The sequence below is a fragment of the Rhipicephalus microplus genome, chromosome 6 (assembly GCF_043290135.1).
Source record: "Rhipicephalus microplus isolate Deutch F79 chromosome 6, USDA_Rmic, whole genome shotgun sequence".
NCBI lineage: Eukaryota > Metazoa > Arthropoda > Arachnida > Ixodida > Ixodidae > Rhipicephalus > Rhipicephalus microplus.
The window spans coordinates 30,240,398-30,252,425 of record NC_134705.1 but is presented as its reverse complement, the minus strand read 5'-3'; positions in this window follow the sequence as shown (position 1 = coordinate 30,252,425).

Below are 12,028 nucleotides of genomic sequence, written 5' to 3'. Positions count from 1 at the left end.
TATTATTACAAACTTAAGCACCTTACGGGCTCTCAGCTGACATATTCTCTTAAAAAGCGCAAGAAAACATGTGGAAGTGCTCGGCAGAAAAAGCCTATCCTAATCATGCCCAAGAAATGAAAAACCGAAAATAAGGGTAGGCCAACCACATCACATGCAGTCAGATTTTGCTCCTTCAAAATCCCTCACATGCTGGAAATTGTATTTCTGTGAAAAATTGCATGCAAACACTGACATCAGTTGAATGCAAAATCCAGTTAGCAATTCTGCTGACACTGTAATATACCTGAAATGCTCATTTGCACTCTTTCCTATAGAACCATTTGTCTGTACTGCTGTACTTGAAAAAATTTAATTTGTGATGAAGGTGTCGAAAATTGTAGACAACAGTCCTTCACAAAAAAACAACAGTTCTTCACACAAAAAAGTTACAAATGAGTTATGTGGAAACCCGCGCAAGTAAGAGACTTTCCTTTCTGAGAAATGTGTTTGGATTTCCTTGTGGCTTCGTGCTACAAAATTTTGGTCTTATACGTCAAAAAGCATGTAAAACGGCTCAATAGATGCTACAAATATATTCACAACTAACATACGACGCTGAATATTTTCAATGGCGTACTTGGGAGAGCCTAAATTTGAAAACCACATGGGTTCTTTACCTTCTTCGTAAAAATTCGTTCTTCATAGTCTTCGTGAGGTATTGCCCCAGTGCAAATGCTCATCCAAACAGTTGTTTTCAGCACTTATTCTGCTGCTGCCTGTTTCCATGGTGCCTTCTTTCAACATGACACCTAGATCTGACGAACACTTCGCAGTAGCTCGCAATGCGTGTTTCAAAAAACATGACGACTTTTTCTAATCGTACGTCTATCTTCGGTATCGAAACAGACGTCCACGATGCCTTTGTCAACTGGAAAGATGTGCTTAGCCCAGTGTGGTGATGGTACCACAAGACAGCTAAATAAGGACATAGATTTGCGGTCTTCGCGTGGATTTCCTGGAATAGAAACTTCAACATCGATGGCCAGCTGTTCAGTGCTCAACTCGGCTGTCTATAACAACGGAGCGTCGTACGCGGAACAGCGCCAGCGACATCTGCAGTCGCAAATACGCCGCATCTGAGCATGCGCGGCGCCAACGATGTGCCTGCCCTGCAGTTTCCACCCTTCTTTATCTCCGTGGCCGCGATGGCTGCTTTGGCCGTCGAAGCGCTGTGAGCATTACAAAATCGAAATAAAACAACAACAAAAAAGAAATATTCTCGCTTCGGGATATCATACCACAGCAACAACGGTTTTACTTCGTCTTTCTATTTTTGTTTTTTCAAGAAATCGCTCAGAGCACTTTTGGCGGCCAAAGTGGTTGTTGCATCCGTGGCGATAAACAGGGATTAGTATTGCGATGCAGGCACATCACTGGCACCGCGCATGCTCAGATGTGACGTATATGCGACTGCAGATGTCGCCCGTGCTGTTTCGCGCACGACGCTCCGTCAAAAGTGACAGCCGAGTTGAGCACTGTTAATTTCCTGGCCTCGATGCTACAGCGTCTGGAGTATTTACGGCGTTTGTGACCAGCACCGTCGAGTTACCAGTCGTGCACAGCCGGCACTTCACTGGCAAAGCATGAAGTTGAGACTTGCCTTTTCGAGGTGGCCTTTATTTCACTGCTTTTTTGGTGAGATACACTGGCGATTTTGGCAAAATAGTGGGAACAGCGTCACTGCTTAACATAGGCCTCTCGTGTAAAATACGCCCTTCTTTGCTGCCAGACGTGTGTACATAATCACGGATTACGTACCGAGGCTCAAGCTCACAAACGGCACATGTGTCTTTGAGTGGCTTATCCGCACGATGTAAATTCTTCTCCCACAATCTTCTGAGCCTCTCATCACTGGGCGCGACGAACAGGGACGGTTTTGGAGCCCCGTTTACATGAACGTAACTGGTCTGGCATCCGAGCGCATAACAATGGTTCTGGCAACGTGGTGCACGAAGAGTCGATGACCACGAGGTGCTTACTACCCTTGACGAAACGTATTGACGAAACAATGCTCGACCGAAGACCTGCAGCGACTTCAAAACACAGCAGAATTAGAACAGCAGCGGGGCAAAGGGTCCGATAGCTGACATTAGCGCCACCACGCAGGCACTGCGGTAAACAAAAACTCGTTTACATTAGGGAGCCTTCATCTGCGCGCGTCTTCGTTTGTAGGGTGGTGTCAGCCTTTGACCCACCACTTGCCGTCGCCCGCTAAAACACAATGTTACCGGTCCCTATTTACTTAACAACAAGTGCCTTTTGGTTCTCGCGGTCAAGCATTCCTGCTCCACCACACCGCCCCAGCTGCATGTTGGTGCGGGTGTACAGGCTGCGGTATTAACTGCGTTTGGCTACACCGTAGACCTAGCTTCCACTACGACACCATTCTCGAGGTAAGCGCACCTACAAGAAATTTGGAGTGTAAATTCCAGGGTACTGCATGCCGCAGTGCAAGATCGTCTGGAGACGGTTCTGCTTCCCGACTTGCTCTAGCAGGGGGAAACGCTGGCCGTACGGACAAACAGACAGGTGGACGGCCGCACGAAAGAAAGCATGGACGGCTGCATGGACGGATGGACTGACACATGCACGGACGAACAAACGCATGCGTGGACGGACAAATGCATGGACAGGCGAAAGCAAGAGCGAATGGACGGACGGATGGACGGACGGACCGGCTGACACATCACCCAACTCATAAGCATTCTCTTTGTTGATATGCTGCAATTTTTTCCTGTTCTACAAAATTGCGGCTAACTTCGGAAAACAACCCTCCAGCTTTCAGGATTTGCTATGTAAAAAAAGCCCCCCCCCCCCTTCTCGTTGAAACCCACGCTACCTTCAATGTAAACGAGCAACTTCTGAGAACGAACATTGGGGCCCGTCAGGTATGGCGGCCGTTTTAGCCTGTTCTAAACAACACTGATCAAACTTGTCACCACCCTAAAAAACGGAAACGCGCGCACGTGACATTGTTTACATTTTTGCGCCGCGGCAACGTGCCTTTCCCCGGCGAGGGTGGTGGTTGTGATTAGAAGAAGGAAAAAGACACCTGTTTTCTGCAGCCCGTTAGGGAGCACGGCGCAGCGTCTTCGGCGAGGGAACCCGCTACCCCTAACACTTTAGCATGGTTGCATTGCTCCGCGGCCCTCTCACGCGCAGCTGCATTCGGGTCTCCTTTGATTATTATGATTTTAATATTCATGTTGTACTTCACTCAACGAAATCATAAAAAATACTGCTGCAGGTTCTTCTCTGAATGGACGATTTGCTAAAGAACTGCCCCGGAAAACCTTTGCGCTTCTCACGATTCCCAACTGCCAGCGGCGGCTGCTATGGACTTGCACCTGTACTAAAACCATGGGGGTGAGGTGCACTGATTTTGTAAAAGGTAATGACTCATTCCATGTCAATTGAAAGCATCAAATGGGTATTAACGCGTGCTTGCTGTCGTAGCGGCGCCCGCCGCTATCAGTCGATGATCGGTGAAAGAAAGGAGGCGACGGCAGTCCAGGCGGTAGGCAAGCAAGAAAAGCCCCGCCGTTTATTTCGCAGTGGTTTAAGTAGCAGCTGTGACCTCAGTACCACGTGTTTCCATTCATCGGCCAGGCACAGTGAATTGGTGCGTCATGTAGAAGCGCGCTTTCAGCACACACGACACACATTACGGCACATCCCCCATTTTACAAAATAACAGTGGTTTTGCGCTTGGAATTAATAACATTCACACATGAACAAAACCCAGAACCTTTAGTGGTAACGAATCACGAACAAAAGCTTATTCATCAATACCGTAGTGAACCGGTCGTTTAACCACTCTGCCAGACCTGGTCACAGTCACGGAAGCGGAAGGTACTGACGTGGAAATCACGGCCTCAGAATCTGTAGGCACTGAAGCTGACGTTGAGGCGGCGGGTGGTGCCCTTTCCGTCGAAACCAAGTCGGCTGACTCGCTTTCGTTTGGGAACACGTAGCTGCCTTCACGCTTCCCCTGTTGTGGCATGCGGTTCAGCATTCGTCTGTTACGCCGCAGCGTAACCACATCCTTGGTTCGTATTATGTAGGAACGGGCAGAAGCGGCTGTCGCTAGCACAGTTCCTCTGGCTTTCATATCCGTTACCCAAACAGAATCACCTAGTGTTAGTTTATTCAACTTCCTGGCTCGGCGGCGTTTGTTGTAGTACTGTGCTTACAACTTTTTCTTGGCTCTGTCTTTGGTCGCAAGAGTAAGCAGCGGTGGCTGCACTGGATCACTGTGCTGCGGTGCCATTGGAACTCTTGACGTGTGGAGTTTAACGTCCCAAAACCACCATATGATTATGAGAGACGCCGTAGTGGAGGGTTCCGGAAATTTAGACCACCTGGGGTTCTTGAACGTGCACTCAGATCTGAGTACATGGGCCTACAACATTTCCGCCTCCATCGGAAATGCAGCCGCCCATTGGAACTCTTTTCTGAAGACGCCGGCCCATAAGGATTTCCGCCGGTCTAGAGCCGAGGACGCCCGGAGTTGCCCAGTAGGCAAGCAGAGCCAAGTATGGGTCCTTGAATTTCAGTATCAGGCGCTCAATCGTTTGAACCATGCGTTCTACTTCCCCATTAGCCTGACGGTACTTATGGCCTGCAGTGACGTGACCAAAGCCGTAATCGTGGGCAAACTTCTCAAACTCGGTACAAGAAAACTGTGGTCCATTATCTGTCACCAAGGTCTTCGGAACGCCATGACATGCATTTTAGCATTTCTATAACCACACCAGTTTTCGCTGAGGGAAGAAGGGATACTTCCGGATACCGCGACGGGTACTCGACCACGACAAGGTAGTGACAGTTGTTGACAAAACACAAGTCGACCCCAACTCGTTCCCAGGCGAAACTTGGCGTTAATGTTTAGATCAATGGCTGACAGTTCTGGGTGACAAACTGTGCACAAGTAACACTTTATTTTACATACCGTGCAAGTTGTCCGCTGAGGCCTGGCCACCAGACTAGTTCCTTCGCCAAAGCTCTTGTCTTTGAGATGCCCTGATGCCCATCATGCAGCATGGTTAGTACTTCATTTCTTAGATATTGAGGTACTACCAATCTAGCCCCCTTTAGCAACATGCCATTACATTCGGCAATTACGGCACGTTCCTGCCAGTACGAGCTAGGTAGCAAGGAAGTTTTCGTTTTTCTGGCCAGCCTTAGCGACCAACTTCAGCATGGCCTGACAAACAACGTCCGTCTTTTGAGCATCACGTACTCTTTTAACAAAATTGTCGCCCGTTTGAAGCCCTTGAACACATGATTTAACAAATGACGAGACTTCCGAGACGGTCAGTTCAACAGCGAGTTTATCTGCTTTCATCGGCGCTCGTGAAAGAGCGTCCGCCGTAATCAAGCTTTTGCCGGTAACGTACACAATTTCAAATCGATACCGCATTCTGAAGCACTGCACTTTTGGCATCAACAAATCGATAGGCATTTTACCGAGCAACGAGACAAGTGGTTTGTGGTCTGTTTCGAACGTCATCGATACCTCGTATATATTCGTCAAATCTTGCGGTTGCCCATTTTACTGCTTGTGCCTCCTTTTCGACTTGCGCATAGCGCTGCTCGGTTTCAGTCAATGACCTTGAAGCGAATGCTATCGGGCGGCGCTCACCATTACGTTGTTTTCGGAAAAGGACGGCCCCGAGACCAAACGAGGAGGCTTCCGCCGAAAGAATTGTGGGAAGTCGTGGATCGTAGATGGCCATACACTTTGCCTAGCAGATAAGCGCTTTTAAGCTATCGAAAGCTGTGTTCTGAGGTGGACCCTAAACCCATTCAGTCTCTTTCCGCAAAAGCACCCGTAGTGGGGCAGTGCATTCCATACGTGTTTCCATACATGGGCCAGGCACGGTGAATTGGCGCGTCATGTAGGAGCGAGCTTTCAGCACACGGGACACGCATTCCGGCACACTTGCGGTAAAAAAAACTTATTTTTGTTGCAGGAAATTCGCGCAACCATGCTATTTCATTCATTGTAGGTTTGTATATAAAAACGGGCCGTGGTTGACAAGCAAGAGCAAATATACCGTTTTTTTTTTCTGGCACACATAGCCCTACAAAGCACAGCGCAAGTGAATTTCCCGCTATGTGGGAAGCAACACAGCATTCGTGCAGCAACATGCAGCCGCAGCCTTTCTGTTGAGGGACGCGCGCTTGGTGTGTCACCGCCTGGCTGCGCCACTGGTGGACCAGGCCGTCGTGTGGTCGCGTAGACACATGGGTACGGACACCCATAGAGAGTGGGAGCAGGCGCGGACTGCGGTAAAAGTTACCTTGGCGAGAGAAGTACATTTAGCAAAGACAGGAGCGGCAGAAGTAGGGTGTAGGAAAGAACGTTTCACCGAACGTGCTGGCCGAACACGCAGAATCAACTAGCCACGAAATATATCGGAATAGACCTTTTACAAGCATGCTACTCACGGCGAGATCGGGTTATAGGTGTCAGCACAATTCTCGCGCGAGTGTGGATAGGTGGTCGGCGGCACGTGCAAATACACGTAGCAGCGCTTCGTTGCGTGCGGAATGAGTTAATTGTCGGCGGATAAAATGTGTCCACTAGAGTTTACTGTTGATATCTATGCTCCTCTATACTGAATCGTTGCACGACGCCTATGCAACGTTCACATTACCCGCGAGTAAAGCGCCTTCTGCCTTTCATAGGGATGCTCGCCCTGGGTGACTCTCTGCACGCCTTCGCAAAAAAATCTCGCTTTGGTTGTGTTATTTGTACGTAATTGGCTTGTGTTCACCCGGCTACGCACTGCTGTAGCATGACTGAACTACTTGTTTACATCTTTGTCACCTGTATACTACAAAAAACAGAGAAAAGAATTGTAGAAAGCCCGCTTTGTGCGATTAATTAACTGCCACCATTCTCACGCCAGCATTGTTTGGAACCCCCACCAAAAATATCTTTCCAACAAATCAGAAATCGTCCAATGCAAGGCCCTTCGCTTTATTTATTCTAAGTATTCGAGGCATGAGAGTGTCACTGAGCTGCGCAAGCGGGCGTGCTTATCGACCCTTGCAGCCCATCGCCGTGTCTTTTTTTATTTTATTCTGTTCACGATAAAGTGTGGGACAGTCGATAAGTCAAGTAAGAAAAGCTTAGGGGTTTTATTTATTTATTTATTTATTTATTTATTTATTTATTTATTTATTTATTTATTTATACAATACTGCAGACCAATTTAATGGTCCAAGCAGGACGGGCAGAAAAAAGAATGTTCACGCACATACAATGCAATGCAATGTAACAAAAACAATGAAGCAACAAAACGCAGAATTCACTTGGAACTACAAAATAAACAAGCCACGGTGAAACCGACTTTTCGCACAAACATAGCAAACATAGGGTTGACGGCGCTTAGCGCTACACTTCGTTTATTTGTTTTTATTTATTTATTTATTTATTACTGTACGTCTTTCTCAGGCTCATACAGGGTGGGCGAGCAAATATACACAGTCGCGTACAAACCAGGCAATATCGCACATAGCGGAAGAAAACAGAATCACAAGATGCTGGCGAAAACAAAAATTGAACGATGAAAGCAATCGCACAAAATCATGGGCAGGTCACAAAACATCATCGAGGTATCAGCAGATGGTACAGTGATCAGTGTGTTCGGAAGCGCTCATAAGCATAAAAAAATCAAAAGTTGCTTTTACTTTTCGTAAAACAGGCTTTCTACATTCCGAACAAATGTATCTGCAGAGGAAAGATTAACGCATTCACGTGGCAGTTTGTTCCACTCTTCCACTGCTGATGGAAAGAATGAATATTTAAAACTGTCACAGCGTAACATTAATGGTCTGATGCCCGTTGGTAAGAAGGGAGTGATCGTTAGGCAGCTTTATATAGTTGTCTTTATCTATGTTTAAACCGTTGTGATACAAAAGAAAGTGAAAATTTAAGGAAGAGACACGGCGACGGGCTGCAAAGGTCGGTAAGCACGCCCGTCTGCGCAGCTCAGAGACACTCTCACGCCTCGAATACTTAGAATAAATAAAGTGAAGGGCCTTGCATTGGACGATTTCTAATTTGCTGGAAAGATATTTTTGGTAGGGGTTCCAAACAATGCTGGCGTACACGAGGATCGGCCTTATGAGATATTTATATGCTGTCAGTTTTACATTAGAAGGTACTAATGCAAGTTTTCGACACAGGAACCCTAGCTGGCGATTTACCACGTTTACGCACATGTTCTTGCACCAGTAAAAATCTTACATAAGTTCAGCTGAAAGCTTTCATCACCAAAATACATGCATAACGGTGCTACAACACAGGCCTGGTTAATGGGACAAGCATGTATTTTATTTTTAGACAAAAAATTACACTTACCTTCCGTCGGTCCCTATCAGTGCCACTCAAACGCTGAAAACAATGCAAAAAAGTTGACATTTTCAGTGATATTATACGACACTATATATAAAGCATGCCGACTGAAATAATTTTCAACGTCTGGTCTCTTTAAAGCGTTTTTAAAGCGAAGCACTCGGTTGCGCACAGTAACTCTGTTTTAGGTACAGTGTAAGTAACAAGGTCTCACAGTTTGTGTGATAGTAATATTTACATATAAATATAGTAATATATCTATTTAGAGGTACCACGCCACCTAAACACAACTAAAGGCTCCTCGCATGATCAATAAACTACAGTGAGGTAGTTGTACACCTAACATCGCGCAAGTACATCGCCAAGATACAGCCAGTTCTTTTTTTTTTTACAACCGAGTCGTTATAAAACGCTGCATTTACACAGCATTTAATAGTCCTCATGTTTGGCAATATGCCAAGAGCTTTTTGCGATGTGCTTGAAACAGAAACCGGCCCCCGCATTGAAATTATTCTGGCGTATAGAACGTATGACGACAACAAACAGCACTCTGAAAAGTTGTACTCGCCAGTCTTATAACAATGCATTAGCTGCCGAGCATGACCAAATGCTTTCACACGTCATTTCGGGCATAGGTAGATGTGGTTACACTCACTCTGCCATGGTTGGTCAAACCACACTTTGGGAACCTGCATGACGTACGCGCACATGGAAAGACGGCGTGGCTAGCAGACGACGCAAGGGGGAATCCACACCAAGGCCCGGCTAGACTGCACCTGCGCGCTCGCTTCTTACGACTTTCCACTGGCCTTCAAGACGGGTGTAGTACATTCATGTAGAAAGGAAGAACTGAAAAGAGGGCATGACGTCACATTTGTGATAGGTGGAGGGATATGGCTGTACTCTTTAGATCGGGTGGTGGCTAACGCCACCAAGCCGTAATACTTCGTGAACCAAAAGCTAGATTTTTTTTCCCTTTAAATAGTGAGGTTGAAGACTCGTACTTTGCAGAGAAGAGTTTAATTTTCACTCGTGCCTTGACTTTAGCCACCAATCAGATAACCTCCTTCTAGTTAATTCTACCCGCTTAAAATCAATTTTGCCCTCCCTGCCTCTTAACCCCACTGCTTTGACAAACTCTGTGCCATCATCCTAAACTATAAGGTGAAGCCCTTTACAGAACATTATCAAGTGTTCGGCAGTTTCCTCCTCCTCTCCGCACGCACTGCATACCTGTCTACCCCTTCGTATTTGGCTCGATATGTCTTGGTTCACAATACTCCCGCCCTGGCCTCAAACAGTAGAGAACTACCCCGAGTATCATCATAGATCCTTTCCTTGGCAATTTCCTGCTTAAAAGTTTGATAGCTCTCTATTGCGGAATCCTTAATCATGCCGATTCTCCACATATTGGTCTCAGCTTCCATCACCTTCTTGTTAAACGATAATTCTTTTTGGTTTGGCCCCCTGCTGTTTTCTAAGTATTTACCAGCCAATTTTCTGGTTCGCTTCCTCCATTTTGTATCGACTTTCTTCATGTACAAGTAGCTGAATACCTTCCTAGCCCAACGCTGCTCCCCCATTTCTCTCAATCGCTTCTCAAATTTTATCCTACTGCTAGCTTCCCTGCCCTCAAATGATGTCCATCCCATATCACCCTGTACTCCCTGATTTGGTGCATTCCCGTGAGCTCCTAAGGCAAGCCTACCTATTCCACGTTGCTTATATTCTAATCTTGCTTGAACTTCTGATCTCATGCACAAGACCGCATTGCCGAACGTCAGACCAGGAACCATGACCCCTTTCCATATTCCTCTCACAACATCATACTCATTGTAAATCCACAGTGCCCTGTTTTTCATCACCACAGCATTCCTGTTTTTTCATTCGTCAGCCCCGCCACGGTGGTCTAGTGGCTAAGATACCGGGGCACGACACCGGTTGGCGCAAAATGTTCACGCCGCTGCTCACCTTCCAGATCGTGGCCTGTTGGGTTGCAGACACCGTTGGCCTGGGCGACTGCGCTTGGTCACAACCCGGTGACCTACCCGTGCCCATAGCGCCCTCAAGCCATCTGGATCAACCACGGATCTCGTCACCAATCGTCAGCCCGCTGACACCAGCCCGCGCCTGCAGCTACGCCTGGCAACGCTTCTCATCGTCGACGTCACCAACCCCGTGGGGCCAATGCGGCCTACATAATCTTCACAACATCACCAAAAGCTCGGGGCACGACACCGGTTGGCGCAAAATGTTCACGCCGCTGCTCACCTTCCAGATCGTGGCCTGTTGGGTTGCAGACACCGTTGGCCTGGGCGACTGCGCTTGGTCACCACCCGGTGACCTACCCGTGCCCATAGCGCCCTCAAGCCATCTGGATCAACCACGGATCTCGTCACCAATCGTCAGCCCGCTGATACCAGCCCGCGCCTGCAGCTACGCCTGGCAACGCTTCTCATCGTCGACGTCACCAACCACGTGGGGCCAATGCGGCCTACATAATCTTCACAACATCACCAAAAGCTCGGGGCACGACACCGGTTGGCGCAAAATGTTCACGCCGCTGCTCACCTTCCAGGTTGGTTACCTTACCCATTCTAAACAATACTATACCAATAACTACTTCCTTGTCACGGTGTCGTGCCCCTACGACTTGAAATTGCGCAACTGGCTATGTACTTGTTACAATGTGTTCACCCTACAATTGTTGTCACAGTTGATACTCTTACTATCAGGGGATGTGGAACTAAACCCCGGTCCAACTAAAGCACAGATAGAACCTCTATCAGACGCTATCAAGAAGATCGAGCAAACCGTTTTAACCATTCGTGAAGATATTAATCAGCTCAAGGCAGTACAAACTAACCATGAAACAGTTCTCTCAGCACTAACAAACCGAATCTCAGCGCTAGAAACAGTCCAAATCGAACCCTCATCGGGCGCCGTACCCGATGACGCCGCCAAAATCAAACATGAAATTGAAACGCTAAAAGCTGCTAACACCGACGCTAGTAATCGACTGCGCCGCAATAACCTTCTCTTTTTAGGTATTGAGGACTCTGTTAAAGAAACTTGGGAAGAATCAGAGCTTAACGTCATAAACTTTTGTTCCGCCCAACTAGATATTACGCTCGAACCAAGAGCCATAGAACGTGCTCATCGGATCGGAAAATTTGCCCCAGACAAGAATAGGCCAATCATGATAAAGCTCGCTCACTTTAAAACAAAAGAAAAGATTTTGAGCTGCGGAATTAAGCTCAAAGATACGACCTTCGCCGTAAGAGAAGACTTTGCAGCAGCCACTCGCCTTGCACGCTCTAAATTACTCAAATTCATTCGGCCACAAAAGTGTGCATTTAAGCTGAGGGTTGACAAACTTATTGTTGGAAATAAATCATTCTTCTATGACGCGAAAACTGATAAAGTCACAGAACTTCGGAACTCACCCGTCATTACATTTGAAAACAGCGCATCATCGGAAGCCACCTCTGTTGGCAGAACATGACGGGTTTGCAATCATTCCGCCTCGTGTAACACGTGTATCCGTCCTATGGCATTTCTAAACATAAACATTGCATTTACTAACATACGAAGCATAATTCCTAAACGCGACGAACT